Raw genomic sequence first — 16,976 nt, forward strand, 5'->3', positions numbered from 1 at the left:
ACCCGACGATACCAGATACTCATATATTTTTACGACCATAAATTTAATTGTTATTGATGGAAAACGCATTACAAGTGAACAGGCACAAGCAATTTTTTTAAACGATGATTATGGTGATATTAGTGACTCCTCAACTATAGACAGTGATCATGACAGTGACCCAAAATATGATATTGTGTGTGAAGGCAATATTCCAGGGAATACGAAGATTGATGATTCAGGACCTTCAACAGTGATTATTCGAGAAATCAGCGATCAGAGTCCTGTACTTTCAGTAAGTAGTGATGATGAAGATAGTGAAAGTTTTCAATAATTATTCAGGTACGTTTATGGCAAAAATAGCTACAAATGGTCAAAAAATCCACCAACTACTGGCAAAACATGAAGTCATAACATTGTAATACATATTCCTGGTTTAAAGTCTGCTGCAAAAGACTGTGCCGAAAAAACGCTGTATAATTTGTAAAAATTTGTGATTTAATCAATGATGCTATTATAAACCTAATTGTGGTATGCACAAAGAAAAAATTAGCGATTTGTCATGTTCAGATAATAGTATGGATCACTGGGTCTTCTTTTGAGCATACAAACTTTTTAGTAATAAATGCACTCTTTGGACTTTTATATGTTACATCCGTCTTTAATTTGAATCATAAGGATGCTGAAGGACTATTTGCAAGTGAAGGCATGTGACGCGACGTATTTTGTGTTACGATGTCACTGTAAGGATTTTTATTTCTGTTAGCTGCCTTACGGTTTGACAGCGCAACTACGAGGAATGAGAGACTTAATGACTAAATGTTTCATAAGTTTATATCGGTACCTCGGAGGTAAAGGACACTATGTCCATTTTCTTACTTTTTTAGGAGAGCAGTTTTAAAATTTTTTAAATTTGTAATCAGTAAATACTCAAATGTTTCTTATATTTAACCAAGATTAATATATTATTATTGTGGTGTGTATAATCGTTTTTCATTCCATGAAGTGTTATATACCTGAGGTTTACCGTTCATTATTTAATTTTTTTTTTAAAATGTGTAGTTGGACATAGTGTTGTTTACCTCTAACAACTTTTTTAAATAATGTGGCATTGCATGTTAAGGTCTTTACGAAATAAACAATACAAACACATTAAAAAGCCTATACTATTATTCTAGTAGAGGTAAATATTATAATGTTATAATAATTAAGTAAAATTATAGACAAGTTTCAAAATTGTTAAAGATGCTCCATATCATCTTCATCTTCTTGTGGGTAATCGTTTGTGGCTACATAGCTATGTGTTAAATTTTGATAAAACGCATAACAACCTGACGTAACAAAAGGCAATAGTGCAATTAAGTCATTGTACTTTTTTTTATTTCGAAAAAATATGTGTCTCGACAGCTAATGGTCATTGACACAGCTACAATTTACATTCATGTTTACATGGTTAATACTTTACATTGGGTACAAATTAGTTACAATACATTTTTTGTAATACATTTTGTTTTATATTAAATTGTATAACTTTGTGTTTTTAAAAAGTTTAATACATTTTCATAGTTGCTGCTGTTTGAGATAAGTATGTCTTTTAGGTTGTTACCAAGATTGTATTTTCTTCTGGCCGCTAGGTAGTGTTGACAGTCAAGAAGTACATGTGTTACGGAAGTCGTGCTGTTGCAGTACTGGCACAAAATCTGATTACTGGAATTCATTAGGTGTCAATGTGTAAGGCGGGTGTGCCCTTCTATCTTCAATCTTCGAATGATAGATTTATCCTTTCTTTTCATTGGTGGGAGCTAGTGGTAGAAAATGTTTGGTTGTAGAACGCTTAACTTGGTATTGCTTCTTTTCCAATGATCATTCCAAAGGTCCATTATTTTATGTTTGATTATTCTTTTTAAATCTGATGATGTTTGAATGTCTGTTGTAACGTTAAGAGAACATGCTTGTTTTGCTGCTTGATCGGCTTTTTCGTTACCTGGAATATCAACGTGTGATGGAACCCACAATATTGTTACTGTAATTCCATTAGTTTGAAGGCGATTACATATACTCTGGATTTCTTGAACTATTGGGTGCATAGAATGTACGTTTCTTATGGACTGCATGAAGGACAGAGAGTCCGTACGGATTGCTATAGTTCATTGTACTTTTGTTTTGTGATTTACTGAGACTTGATTTAATTGGGCTGGAAACGTTACTTGCTGTCTTCGATACCTCATGAAGTCCACTTCATACATATTTTGATTATTGAAATCGGTCTTATAAAAGAACTTTCCAATGTGTTCTTGTTGGACTTCTAAAAAAACTCATGTTGACAGTAGAACAGGGTTTTTATTAACATTTTTTTTTCTACTTACAAAAGGAGGATTATTTATAGGAGGAAGTTATATTTTTCCACTCTGTAAATATGTTCTAGATAACTCGTTTTTCTGTTGTTTAAAATATTTAGGAGTTCTCTCTCAGTCCTTATTCTTTTTATCGCCTCATTGTTGGTCACATGCTCTGTCCACGAAATCATCAGCATCCTTTGAAGAACACACATTTCAAAGCCTTCTATAAGCCTCATACTTGTAATTCTGAGATAAGATAAATACTTTTTTTTATTGAATAAATTAACATTCAAATTAGTAATCTTACCGCATAAAATGCAGGTTTCACCACAAAACTGTATAATAAATCTGTATATGAAGCCATTTCGATGAAAGACTTATTTTATAAGTTCGGGCAAAACTATTTACATTTCGAGAGGGGTAGTATAGTTATGTTGATAATATTAGTTGTTTTCAATGAGCTTAATTTTTATATTAATTAAGCCAAAACTGATTAAATTTTGAAAGATATTATGTAAAATCACTCTCAAGTATAGTGTTTAAGAAGAGAATGTGCCAATGTTTATGGGAAAATATGAATACTCTAACCCAGAAAAAAAGGTAAAATTTTTCCCTGTCGCATCACTCATAATCTAAATTCAATAGGATTATCAGGGCAGGAATTTTGTAGTTCGCAAATAGTCGATAGTAAGCGGCACACAAATTTACTTCTCATTTTTCATTTTTGACGGATTACATCTGATATTAAAAATTTAGGGATAAATCATCCTGAAGAAGAAGATTTTTTTTTATTGCCCCACTAATCGTAGGAGTAATAATAGCTTTTTCTTTAACCTTTGTTTTCGCTGGTTTACTTATACGTCTCATATCATTGTCGTCCGATTCTGAGCTTTCACCACTTAGAGGCTCATAGATTTTATCAATATCCGAATTTTTATCTCCAAACAAATTATCATTTTCTTCCACTTCTTTCTTATAACGAATATATTATTATCAAACCATCTAAAAGAAGGACTTGAATCGTGTTTTACTATAATTTATGAAAATATTTTAATTCAAAAATAATGTTAAAAAATGAAAGATTTAGACATGACTTTAAATTATTATGTTTAATTTCAAATCGAGAGCTGTCATTCGTTTCTCGTAAAGGGTAGCACAAAACTGTATTGAGTTGTGGCATACTAGAATAAATAAAACACACTGGAAAAATTAAAAATTTAATTTGAAATTAATACAAAATGAATAACTTTTACAGTGAAGAAGTGTGGAATTTAAATATATGTATTATAATTCGAAATTGCTGAAATAATAGTATTTTGTTATATCTCCATTATTAAAAATTTCTTCAAACATTTTGGACATTAACTCAACCGTCTCTCTGGTTATTAAATTTATTAGATACCGTTTTTTGTTGTTAATAATAAAAATAATATTTATCTAAACACATTTTTGAACGATATTTTTTTTATTTAGATTTAGTGCAATTTCGTTATCTGTGATGGCAACAATTAATTGTTTCAGTCTGAACCAGAGATATGTAACAGAGGCTCTCTTATATATCTCTGGTCAGAACACTGGTTTACATTGGGAAAAAAAAGTGTACCATTTTTATATGACGGGAAGTATACAAGGGTACATAACACTATGTCCGGATGGTAAATGACGGTGCACACATATAGTAGAGGTAAACAACACCAAGCCCACATGGTGTTGTTTACCTCTGACTGGAAGTAGGCTTGGTGTTTATTAAAAAGTCGGTAACTTGCCGTAAAATTGTCTTTGAACATAGTATGGTTTACCTATGTGTAGAGCCAGAAAATCTATATTCAAAAGTGCAATAATCTAAATTTCGATAAAAATGGACAATGTCCTTTACCTCCGGGGTACACATATAAAACTGTAAAAGGTGGTATATACCAGGAGACTGTTTAACTATGAGATTCCTGTTGGTTTCAGAGGTCATTGTTTCTTACGCGTTTATATAAAAAGTAAACCTAACAAATATAGTCTAAAAGTGATGTGTCTCTGTGATGCCAAGAGTCTTTATTTGTTAAATGCCTTTATTTATACAGGTAAAAGAAAAATACCCAATTCCCAGAAGCTTTCTCTCCCGAAATTATCAGTATTATCTCTTATTGTTCTGCTAAATAAAACTGAAAGAAGCATAACTGGAGATAACTGGTTTACCTCAATTGAACTGATAGATTAATTGCTTGCACAAAAACTAACTTATGTTGGACCGGTACGTAAAAACAAAAGAAATGTTTTATCGTCTATAATAACGAAAAAAAAAAAGATGCATTTTATTCGTCTAAATTTGTTTTTACTTCATCAAAAACAACGGTTTCTTCTGTAACAAATCAAAATAAGTATGTACTTCTTCTGTCCTCAATGCATCATAATGACAATATATAGAAGACATTATAAAAATACCTGATATCATGCTTTTTTACAATTCCACTAAATCAGTCTTAGATAGTCTGGATCAGAAATGCTCTACATATAATACTGGTAGAAAAACAAGAAGAACAAGGTCCATGTGCGATGTGGCGAAGCTATTATGAATATTGCCTCTGTAAATTCGTTTTTTTTTTTTTTTTAAACTAATACTGACAGTGACATGACACGAAGACAATTTGTAATTTCTTTGGAAATATCAATGATTAATGCACATATGGAACGCCACCTAACTCTAACGAGGCTTTCCAGAAAAATTCCGATGATAATTCGTAAAGTTCTTAAACTTGATGAATTAGCTACACCGACAGAAGAGTCAAAATTGACCACAAAGCAGTAACACAAACCTTCTAGAAAACGGCGCAAATGTTACATTTGTCCATCAAGCAAAGATAATAAACACCAAACTGTTTGTAACACATGTGGAGATTATGTTTCTAAAAATCACAGTATACAATTACTGCAATGTTCAAATTGTTTAAAAAATAGTATGTCTCAAAATGCCCTTGCAGATTTTGCAAAAGAACAATTTTTTAAATAATAATTTTTTTAGTTTTAGGGTATTCTTCTGAACCTGTACATTTTTAGGTACAAAATATACTGCTTTTTTATTTTTGCGTACTACATGTTTTTGTTAAACTTTTGGAGCCAACTCTTTATATACAAAATATTCTTTCATAATGATATAATAATAAATACATAAAAACTTTAATTTAATTTAGTTATTTTTTTTATACTTGAATAAAATGTCGGATCAGAATAATTAACCTGACAATACCAGTTACGAGTACAAAAATGACGATACCAGTTAAGGGATAGTTTTTTGTTATTTCTATTTTTTCTTCGTTCCTGTTCTCCATTTTCCTAAAGTCACTTTGTTGAATCCAATTCTCACTAAAGTTCCTTTGATTTTTCCTTCCTTTGCCCTTTGTCTTATTTCTTTCTGCAACATAGTAACAATGGTAACATTATACATATCTGAATACTCCATTTAGCAGCACGTTTCCTCTCGCTTTTACTCTGTTTTGAGGTATACGCAGGTTGCATGCCTCTTTATGTATCTAGATGCACGAATGAATTTTTTTGATATCGATTTATAGACCAATCAAGTTAGTCATAACTGTATAAACTGGTTTGACAGTTGAAATGCGTGGTATGAGATAATACAAAAAGACTCTGATTTAGGGATTCATCAATTTTTTAGTGGAAATATATTTAAATATACAATCAAAACGTAAAACTCATTATATTGCTCATAACTTAAAAACCTGTCTATTTAGAGGTTTAAAGTTGATAGACAACTTTGGTAGAAAAAAAGATAGACCTCTTACAATATTTACTAAGCCGGATATCCATATTTTACCATCTACTCATGTTACAGAAAGCACTAATTTTCAATAAATGTCCCACGATCCTCCCTCAAACAAACGAAATCGCTCTGGAATTATAACCCCTCCAACAAATGATACTCCAGTAAATAACCCCTTCCCAGACCCTAAATTCAAAAAGCTAAAGTCTTTAGTCACATACATGGGAACCACTAAAGTATCTGACAATATAAAAAATTCAGCTAGACGAATATATGAAGATATTTCAGTAAACCATTCAATATCTTATGAAACATTAGTAGACATACTGGAAAATGCTCATGGCACCCTTGATCCAGTAAGCTTAATAAAAACTTATACACATGTCTAGAAAACCTATTGAAACTTTTAAATCAACTACATGAAAATTTATCAAATAGGAAATCGAAAAATAAATGCACTAGACTTCGAATCAAAATACTTAAATCCATACAATCAGAAACTAACACCGAATCCAATAAAATGAAATTGTAAAAGATATATCATAATAGCTTTCTCAATTATCCAGTGGAACCTACGAGGGTATTACACTCGCCTTGAGATATTACAACAAATGAAGAAAAAACTTACTCCATCCAATTAGCCCCAAAAAAGTTTCTCAGTTTAGATACAATTTCATTTCTAAGTAACATTTCGTAACTATCTGACGTTAAATTTCTTTCGATAAAAAATGAGCCCAATTAACTGAGTACCTACTATACCTGACCATAAATTTAATTTTTGTGGTCTTTGAGTATGGTTTTCACGCATCCAGTGTGGATTTACGTCACTCCAGTACCTTAAATTGTGTCGATTTAAACTTCCACACAGTGTAAAGGTTGCTTCATTATATTTTTTTTTGGTTGGAAGTCATTTTATAGAAGCAATTTGTCTTGCAGAACTTTTCAAAACACAACTACTGTCACTTTTAGTTAATAATGTAAATAGTGAACAATGTCAAAATCACAGCATTCTACATTTAAATATTTAAATTTAATAAAATCTACATATTTTGCACTGTTTTATATATTTAAGACATTACGGTATGAAACGGTCAATCTGGCAATATTGCAAATATGAAATATGGATTCTCCGTATCTCAAAATAGGTGTACCTCAAATTTAGTAAAATTATGACTTGTAATTTACGAGATAATTGGTCGTTTCCCCAGACTTTTGGGCCACTCTATATATCGAGTAGCGTTTACTGGTATATACAATTTATTGCGAATTTATATTGTAACCTGAGTCCATAAAAGTATGTTGTACTGATAAAGGTGGTTATTGTCAGGTTTGTATCTTCTAACAAAGGCTTTACTAATTATGCACAGATCTGTATGTATTTTTTAGGAACTTGATGGAAAAAATTGATGAGTTTGATTACTGGATTTTTTGGATTGGCACTTTCTCTGGTGAAATAAAAAGATAGTACAAGTTAACGTCATATAAGAAGGGGAAGTTCAAAAGATTCAATGCACATAATTACAACTGAGCTAGATCTAAATGCATCTAGACATATAGTAAGGATGTCGTTTGTATTAAATTTAAAGATTTGAGAGAAGTATTATAGGCTGCCATGAAGAGCATGCTTCCATAATCTAATCTGGAGTGACTAAGAGCTCTATAGATTCTCAAGAGAATTTTTTCTTCAGTTCTCCATTGGTCGTGAGCTAGATTTTGTAAAATTTTTATTCTATTTAAACAGTTGCTTTAAGTGTTTTCAATGCGATATGTCTATGTAAATTGTATGTGAAAAGTAGCTCCTAAAAATTTGTGTTGATCAACAACTTTGAGAGGGACTCTATTTGGAAAATTACAGGAGAATGGTAACTATATTTTCCACTAAATTGGATAACTCTGAATATAGATGGCGAAAATTTGAAACCAATTTCTGCCGACCACTTATAAATCCTATCTAATACGTTCTGAAGTAAAGAACATGTAGTTTTTGTGACTTTTTCTTGACAAAATATGATAAGGTCCTCCGCATATATCACATATTTTACTGAAAGAGGCACGAAGGAACCCATGTAATTTATATTGAGAAGAAAAAAGTAGTGTTCAAAACTGAGAGTTGCGATACACCGTTTTGAAGAGTGAGTGATGCAGATGTTTTTCGATTTGTAGAAACTTTAAAAAATCTATTAGTCAAAAAAGTACATATAAATGATAAAATATTTACGGAAAGATTAAATTCTTCAAGTTTTTCGACGATGAAAAATCTTATATACAGTCTCAACGGCGCTCTGTATATCCATGGCCACAGCAACATCGCTCTTATTTGTTATGACTTTAGAAATTTCTGATTGAAGAAGAACCAATCTGGCTATTAGCGCTAAAACCTGATTAAGCAGCAACTAAAAAATTATGATGCTCCAGGTGGTAAAGCAGAAGTTTGTTTTTATCATCTTCTCTAATAATTTAAAAAACATTTATATTGATACAGAAGAGCTTAATAAGCCATTAGTTTTGTTAATAGGTATAATGATTGATTGTGGCCAGAGGGCGGAGAAATCTTGATTACACCATATCATATTATGAAGTACGATCAGTTTGAATAGCGTTTCTTGGTGAAGATTTTTAAGAAAAATTGAAGGAGTATTATCAAAACCTGCCGCTAAATTTTTTGTAGAAGAGATGGCGAGATTTAGTTCTTGTTCGGGAAAATGGTGATTAATTGAATTCGACTGATTTAAAGCAAGGGGTGTATTGTAGCATTTTTAAATTCCTTGGTATATATTAAAATCCCCTCGTATTTGCTAAAGCACCGAAGTATTATTTCAATCCTCTTTGCGTTGCCGAGTTAATATAAAAACATTTTAAGTTTGTTGATGTATCACGGACACCTATTTCTTTGGTATTTTCTTTTGATCGAATCCGCTTAATATTCTAATTTCAAATAAACATCTATTTAGATCGCTGAGAAGGTTATGCGAGGAAGCAAATGATCTTTAAAAGTTACATTCACTCTCGGTAAGGCCGGCCGCTGTTAAAGGCGTGTTTAGTTTTGTTGGAGTCCGAATTTAGCTTCAAATCCGTAGTTTTTTCGTTTCTGGTCCTTTTTTTATGGAAAATAAGTAGATTTGTGGTAGTCAATTGTGCAGTATGTGTAGTTATAGAGGTTTGCATGGTTGGTCATTGAGAACAGACGTCGGTATGTAGTTTGAAGAAACCGTCAAAATTTGTTAGAAAACGTCATTTATACTCAAAGCAATGTGTCAGTTCCGATAAGAGTAATCACTGTTTTTTATTTGTAAGCCGTCTCTCATCTGAGATACTTGTAAAACGGCGTTTCCAACCAATTTTAAAAAATACCAACATGGATCTAGTTTTTTAAGAAGCCGAGTCCATCTCCGTTTGGAGATGAATTTGTTCGTGTAGCGGTGAATCTAACTCCAGTTCTAACCCCAGAAATTCAAAGTCCAGTGAAGTCCAGAAATTTAAAGTAAAGAAATTTTAGTGAAACCCAGGTAACTTTTTTGTGTTGATTTTTGAAGATAAACATATTCTAATAATAATTGCTTTCATAATTGTAATAATTAAAATTATAAATGTAGGGTGTGGCTATAGCTGTCATATTATTTGTTCTGTTTTAAGATTTAGTATTGACATATGACAGCTAGCACTATTTTTTACATTTGGTAAATATCTAATTATATTTGAGATTTTATTTTGTTTTTAGAAAAAGGTTGACCTCTACGCATAGTTTCATTTAAGGTTGATCTGCACCCCCCAAAAGGCAAACTGTAAATTCAAAAAATTTGAAAAAATTTGAGAAGGTATATGTGATAACTAGAAGTGTTTTGACAACTTTTAAGCAAACTTCATGTTTTCGTTTTTGAAAAAACTCAAAAAAACTACTTTTTTCCAAGTATAAAGCGGGAAAACCAAACATAAAATTTTGTTAATTTTTTTACAGCATCAAGATATGATTATAAGAAATACTTATGAATTTTTTGAAAATTTTTGAATTTACAGTTTTGTTCCAATAGGAAAAAATAATATGTTTCGGCTTATAATAAAGTTACCGGTAAGAAACCGAAAAATTTTTTAATAACAACATATATAAAACTGTAAAAGTGGAAAATATTTGCAACAAAAAGTTAAATATTTTTTCCTAAACATATGAAAAATCTCGTTAAACAAGAATTATGTCTTGAACTGCCGCCTTCAAATTGTAATGTAGGGAGATGGCTCCATCTGAAGCAATGGTAGTATTTATCATCGATAGATAGCATTACGTTCGGCTTCGAAACGCTTCAAGCAAAACGTCACACTAACAGGGTTGCCATATCGATTACTTTGTACAACACTTTGGCAGATAACAACAAAAGTTAATAGGAATGTTATCGGTTTGAACTTTGAACCGGTCATGCTGAACTTACAGAGTTACAGAATAGTAGATACTGCAACTTTTATTTTGAAAGTAGGATATCATAAAATTTACACTCTATAAGTAATATATCTATAAAAAACCTATTTAGTTTTAAAAACCTATTTAGGCGTTTTTAGTTAATTATTTTAGTATTTATAAAAATAGTGTTTCTTGCATAACCAATATCGTACACAGAATTTGTCTGAGGGGGGGGATTTGAAATTGTTTTATGCTACCTCCATTTTGAGTCCCTAAAATTTGGGTTTTTGTTTAATTTAAAGTACTAAAGAGTTTAATTTAAAGTACTAAAGATAGCAGTGCCAAAGATTTAGGTATCTATTATCCTGCCTATCAACTAAAACCACCCTCTCTTACTTGTGTGCATTTTACTGTCGCCCGTACCGTACTCCGAAAGTGGGGTGAAGACATTTTTGGAACACTCACTTCTCTTATCTAAATCTTATCTATTGTTCTGAAACTATTTTCTTGTGGCTTTTAAAGTAATTACTATTTTAATGGGAATAAGCCAACTTGTAAATACAATACATTTTGGAGACGGCTATCGCCGTATTCCCGTTCTTCTCCGCCAATCCTTCAGGTTTAAGGCATGCTCCTCCTCCAAACCTTTCGATTCCATCGCTCTTCTAATTCCTTCATTCCATGAGCGTCAAGTTCTACCTCTTTTTCTTCTTCCAGGGGGGCATCCATTTGTGAAGTTTTTGGGGCCAACGTTCGTCAGGCATTCTCAATAGGTGTCCAAACCATTTTGAACCTCTTTTTTTCTATTCTGTCAATGACCGTTTCTGTAGCGTTGGTCTTCCTTATCTGGCTTGATGTTCTAGCACTTCTTCTCAAATAATCCATTTCAACTGCTAACAATCTTCTCTTCAGGTCTGCATTGACAATTGTCCATACTTCAGAGCCATAACAAAGAACTGATTCAACCATGGTTTGCCCTATTCTTTTTTTGTTCCTTTTTGAAATGTTGCGATCCCACCATAAGGAGTTCAGACATCCTACAATTTTACGTCTCTGAGTAATTCGGTGTTTAATTTCGGTTTGTCCCAAGCCGTTCTTAGCAATGAGTGCACTTAAATATTTAAATTTTTCCACTTGTTTGATTTCCACGTCCTCGTCGACGAACACTTCAAACCTTGCATCTGAATTGATAACTAAATATTCTGTTTTCTTCATTCTGACTTGTAACCCACATTTTACATATTCTCTGTATAGACGCTATGTCATAAATTCTAGATCATAAAAATCTTGAGCTAGGACGACTTGGTCATCCGCAAAGTTCAGGGAGAACAGTACGTCATTTCCTATGGGGATTCCCATTCTCAGGCAGTTGTTTTTCCAATTATGGAGGGCTGCCTCAATATATAAATTAAACAGTGAGTGTGACATTATGCATCCTTGTTTTAGTCCTTTAGTTACTTTTATTGGCTCTGATAGTCTATTTCCGATTTTTAGGTAAGTAGTGTTCTCCCTGTATACTTCTGTAATTATTCCTAAAAGGTATGGACTAATGTCGAGTTGTTGCCACAATTTAAGTCTTGGAACTGTATCATACGCCTTTTCTAGGTCGATGAAGGCTAGATGTACTTTGGTACCAACTACTATTCTTTTTTTTATTAATTGTTGGAGTATAAACAAGTTATTAGTGCAAGATCAAAGATTCAAACGTCAATAAACTTATTTTAACCTTCAATTGTGGCTTATTTCCATTAAAATAGTAATTAGATCTTATCTCTGTCGTTGGCTCGGTTGGTGTTTCTCTTCTTCTTCTTTCTTTTTAATGACTGCTCGGATGTAATTGTGAACACTATTCCATCCCTCCGTACTTCCAGTCATCTTCACGATCATCTCTCTTACAGTCACAGGGTTCATACCTATTTCTTTCTCTGTTTGATGGGTGAACCTCTGCACGGGCGACATCCCAATGAGGTCAGTCAAGACCATGTCGACAATATAGCGTCGAACTATTTGCTGACGTCAGGAAAGATGTTCCCTGAAACAGAAGATTCACTACTGGCCATTCAGGATCAGGTTATACAAACCAAAAATTACCTGAAATATATCGTCAAAGACCCTCAGGTCCAGAATGACAAATGCCGATATGGATGTTAAGCTCAGGAAACCATCCAACATCTTACCGGGGCTGTCAGGCATTTGCTGCAACTGAATATAAGTGCTACATATGGTCCATCTTGCTTTATGGCATGGAAACGTGGACTTTGAAAAAAACATCTATCAACCAACTTGAAGCATTTGAAATGTGGTCATTAAGAAGAATGATGCGCATACCTTGGGTGGATAGAGTTCGAAACGATGACGTCCTTAAGAGAGCCGGCGTGGAAAGAGAACTCTTTAAATTAATTAAAAAACGCAAGATTGGTTACCTTGGGCACATATTGAGAGGAGCAAAATATGAAATACCACAGTTAATCCTACAAGGGAAGATCGAAGGTAGGAGAGGAGCCGGCCGCAAACAATTATCCTGGTTAAGAAATATTAAAGAATGGACAGGAATACACAATACAGGCGAGTTGTGTCACGCCGCCAAGAACAGAATTCTAGTAATGAGATAGTCGCCTACGCACTTTGGTGTATGGCATGTTAAGAAGAAGAAGAATATAAGGAACGGCACGACTCAGTAAGAAAGATCATTCATCAAGAGATAGCTATCAAACTGGGACTTCTTCAAACAAACCATCTTCCATATTATCAATACGTTCCTGAGAGTATACTTGACAATGACAACTACAAGCTATACTGGGACCGCACTGTGCTCACAGAACAAACAGTGGCACATAATAGACCAGATCTCATACTAGTTAATAAACTAAAGAGACAAACAACATTAATTGATGTGGCGATACCCAACAACAATAATCTTCGTGTTAAACAGAACGAAAAAATCGCCAAGTACAGGGATCTGGAAATTCAAATACAAAGACAGTGGAGAATGGAAAGTACCCAGACAATACCTATTATTCTCTCTACTACTGGAGTAATTCCAAAGAAACTCCTAGAAAACATAAAAAAGCTAGGTCTGAATGAACATCTTTACAAGACTATGCAGAAAGCTGTAGTACTCTCAACGTCCAGATGTGTACGAAAATTTTTGGGAGATACTCCAACATACCAAGCCACCTAGGGCTCGATAACACGGAAAGAGTCCCACCAGAGCTCAATCCTTTTGATACCGTAGGTATCTGGGATGAGTGAATTTTCCCCTTAGATGGAGTGTGAGCCGTATGACTAAATCTGGGATACTAACACTCAAAAGCAAACTTAATTCCAAGCACATAGTAAAAGCAATAAACACATACGCAATACCACTTTTCACATACTCATTTGGCTTTATAAAATGGTCGAATACAGAAACTGAAGAACTAATTAGACCAAATAGAACCGTGATAACTAAATAGGCATCAACTACCCCAAATCGTACATCCAAAGCATGACACTACCACGCACACAAGGTGAGAGAAGAACATCGGGTTTTGGAAATATCATTCACTACTTAAAGATAAAAAACAGCAAAAAACAAAGACAAAAATATATAGAGCAGCAATTAGACCAGTGATAGCATACGTAGCGAAAGTAATATGTCTTACGAAAATAGATATAAAGAAAATAAAAATATAAATAAAAAGTAAAATATAAAGAAAAAGTAAGAATTATTAAAAGCAAAATGATAAGAATAAACAGCCCAATAAAGCCCGATCAAGGAGAATATAGAAGACTAATGAAGCATAAAATAAGAAATAGAAATATAACCGAAGGTGAAGACATAGTGAAATTTATTAATCCACACAGACTGAGATGGTTTGGACACATACAAAGAAGAGAAAAGATGCACTAATAAGGAAGATAACAAACCTGAAACCAGTAATAAACAGACCAAAAGAAAGACATGTTCGCATGTTTTAAATAACATTTTTGACGATTGACCATTTTTCATATAAATCCCACTAAAATATTTAATAATACCAGATACTTTAATTTTTAACTATCAACGAAAATCTAATATATGATTGCATGTATAAATTTAATGGTAATACGATATTCACAAATAGCGCCGCTAAGTACCTCTTTGTCGATAAAAATGTTTACATAATAAATATGTGTCATGTTTCAATGATATGTGTGAATTATGTTCTTGCAAATGCGTAACTTTAATATTCCGATTGACACAGCGGAGCAGTAAAATATTATACATAAAGATGTTGTTAAAGATATCTTTGCTTATTTGGTCTACTAGGTATTTGATAAAATTAGTGTCTACACAACTTGGCAACTCAGCCAATGGATATAATGATAGAAAACTGTAATTTATATTAGGGTTTGAAAATATTACAGAGTCATCATGTAGAAATCTACGATTAAGTTAAAAAAATTACCACAGTAGTATGCCGCAGTAGAGCCATCTCTAGGATCAGAAACAAATTAATCGAGGGTGAAGATCAACCTTAAAAACATATTTTTTCGTTTATAATCAATTTATTTCTGCTACAAATAATCGCCGAATAACAATGGTAAGTATTGTAGTATCTCCAACTTCAAGAGATTGTAAACTGATATGACATAGTAAGTGTTTTTTCTTTGTTATTTTTGGAATTTATCTTTGTAATTAATTATATAGTATTTTTTTGTATTACCATCTATATTTGTGACTGTTTGTGCTGAGACAACAATAAATGTTTAACTTTTTTCCCTAAACCATTTTGTCTATTTATTTAAAAAAAGATTCTAACCTTTTTTCTTGTGTTTTTTAGGAGGGAAGAGCCTTTTTCTTTCATCCAGTAGGAAGTTTTCCCAAAGCGGCGTCGCATTTTAAATAGCTAGAGGACCTTCTTGTGTTTTGTTTGTTCCAAGAGACTCATGTAAGCACCCCTTTATTTCATTTTTGTAGTTACCCCAATCCAATCCCATTGTTTCATTCACTTATCCACCAGTTCTCCAAATAAACCCTGAGAGCCGTTCGCAACAGTTTCGTTTTTTTGCTTGCACTATCTCCACCCCAGTAACTTCTATCTCCAATTTTCAACCCTCTATAGTAATACCCCATGTGGTAGGCAAAATATACGTTACAGTATTATTATTCGCGTACGGAATAAAAAAGTTGGCTGTGGTTGTAACATTTTTTAAATTAATATATTAAATTAATTGTAATTCCTTTTACCCATGTGGATGATACGCTGATGGTCGTGTTTACGATCAGAAATTTTTATTGGGAAACTACCGAAATATGACTGAAAGATCTACCTACGTATTTATTTAAAGACGCCGGTTTGGCTAATCCTTAGTTAATCCTTTTCCGGGTTATTTTTCATAAATTCGGTAATTGTCGTCGAACGCCCGTTGTAATGTTTTTCGGGAAAGACCGAATCTCGGGATTTCATATTTTATCACGTGCCAAATTACTTCGAACTTTCCGATAGCCGTTATAACCTTATCTTCTTAGAAATAGATACAGGCTGGCCTATCATTTTTGGGGGGGGGGGAGATACCCTCACCTTTTCTTGGGTAGTTTGGTAAAATTTTAGAGGAACCAGGTTACTTCACGGTGGGCACTCGTAGAGAAAACAAGTTACTCTTGGTGAGACAGTCCTTGCGTAAGGACTAGATCTTACTGTATCTCTATTATCGTACCGTTCTCTGTGCATTTTCTTTATAAGTGTGTATACACTTGTTTAATTGAGTTTTTTTGATCTTATACTATATTAGAATAAATATAGTCATAAAGCACCTTTAATGTTAATTAAATTCAGTGTTTAATACAAGTATAGTATTAACTTCAGTGAATTAATGCAGCAGTCGTCAGGAATTACCGTAAGTTAGCATAATCTTTGTTCTGCACTTATCTTGGCGAGTAATATGGTATGGCATCATATCATCTTCCATTATCTGGACGTATCTAAAATTCATACATGTCTTCAAATGTAGTTAAGAGAAACTACTGAATTTTGCATTAAATTTAAAGTACAGTCAGTATTTTGTTACGAACCAAATTCCATCAGCTCAGTTTATCATTAAATAATAGTGCGAGATCGCTAATCGACTTAACCAAGTACGGTTTGGTTAAATTTTTATGTTTTCATTTCTGTAACCTTTCTGTATATTTGTAAATTTAGATTTTATTAATTTTTGTTATCTTTTGTGTTTGTTATAATTTGTATTCAATTTTTTTTGCTGTAATATCTCGAGATACGCCAAAACTTTATTTGTGCATGATTGTATTATATATCTTTGTAAAGGTATTTTCTAATTATATTTCTGCTTATTTTTATATGTATACCACCATTTCATAGTTGTTGGTGTATTTTTATTACTTGTGTTGCATTCAGCAGCGTAATAATTTTGTTGTTGAATATATTGTTATTGTTTTATGTATGTATTTTATTTGTCGACTCCTAACAAACTTTCCTGATACAACCGTAACTCTGAATATTTACTTATTATATTAAATTAT

Source organism: Diabrotica undecimpunctata, chromosome 11 (assembly GCF_040954645.1).
Source record: "Diabrotica undecimpunctata isolate CICGRU chromosome 11, icDiaUnde3, whole genome shotgun sequence".
Classification (NCBI taxonomy): domain Eukaryota; kingdom Metazoa; phylum Arthropoda; class Insecta; order Coleoptera; family Chrysomelidae; genus Diabrotica; species Diabrotica undecimpunctata.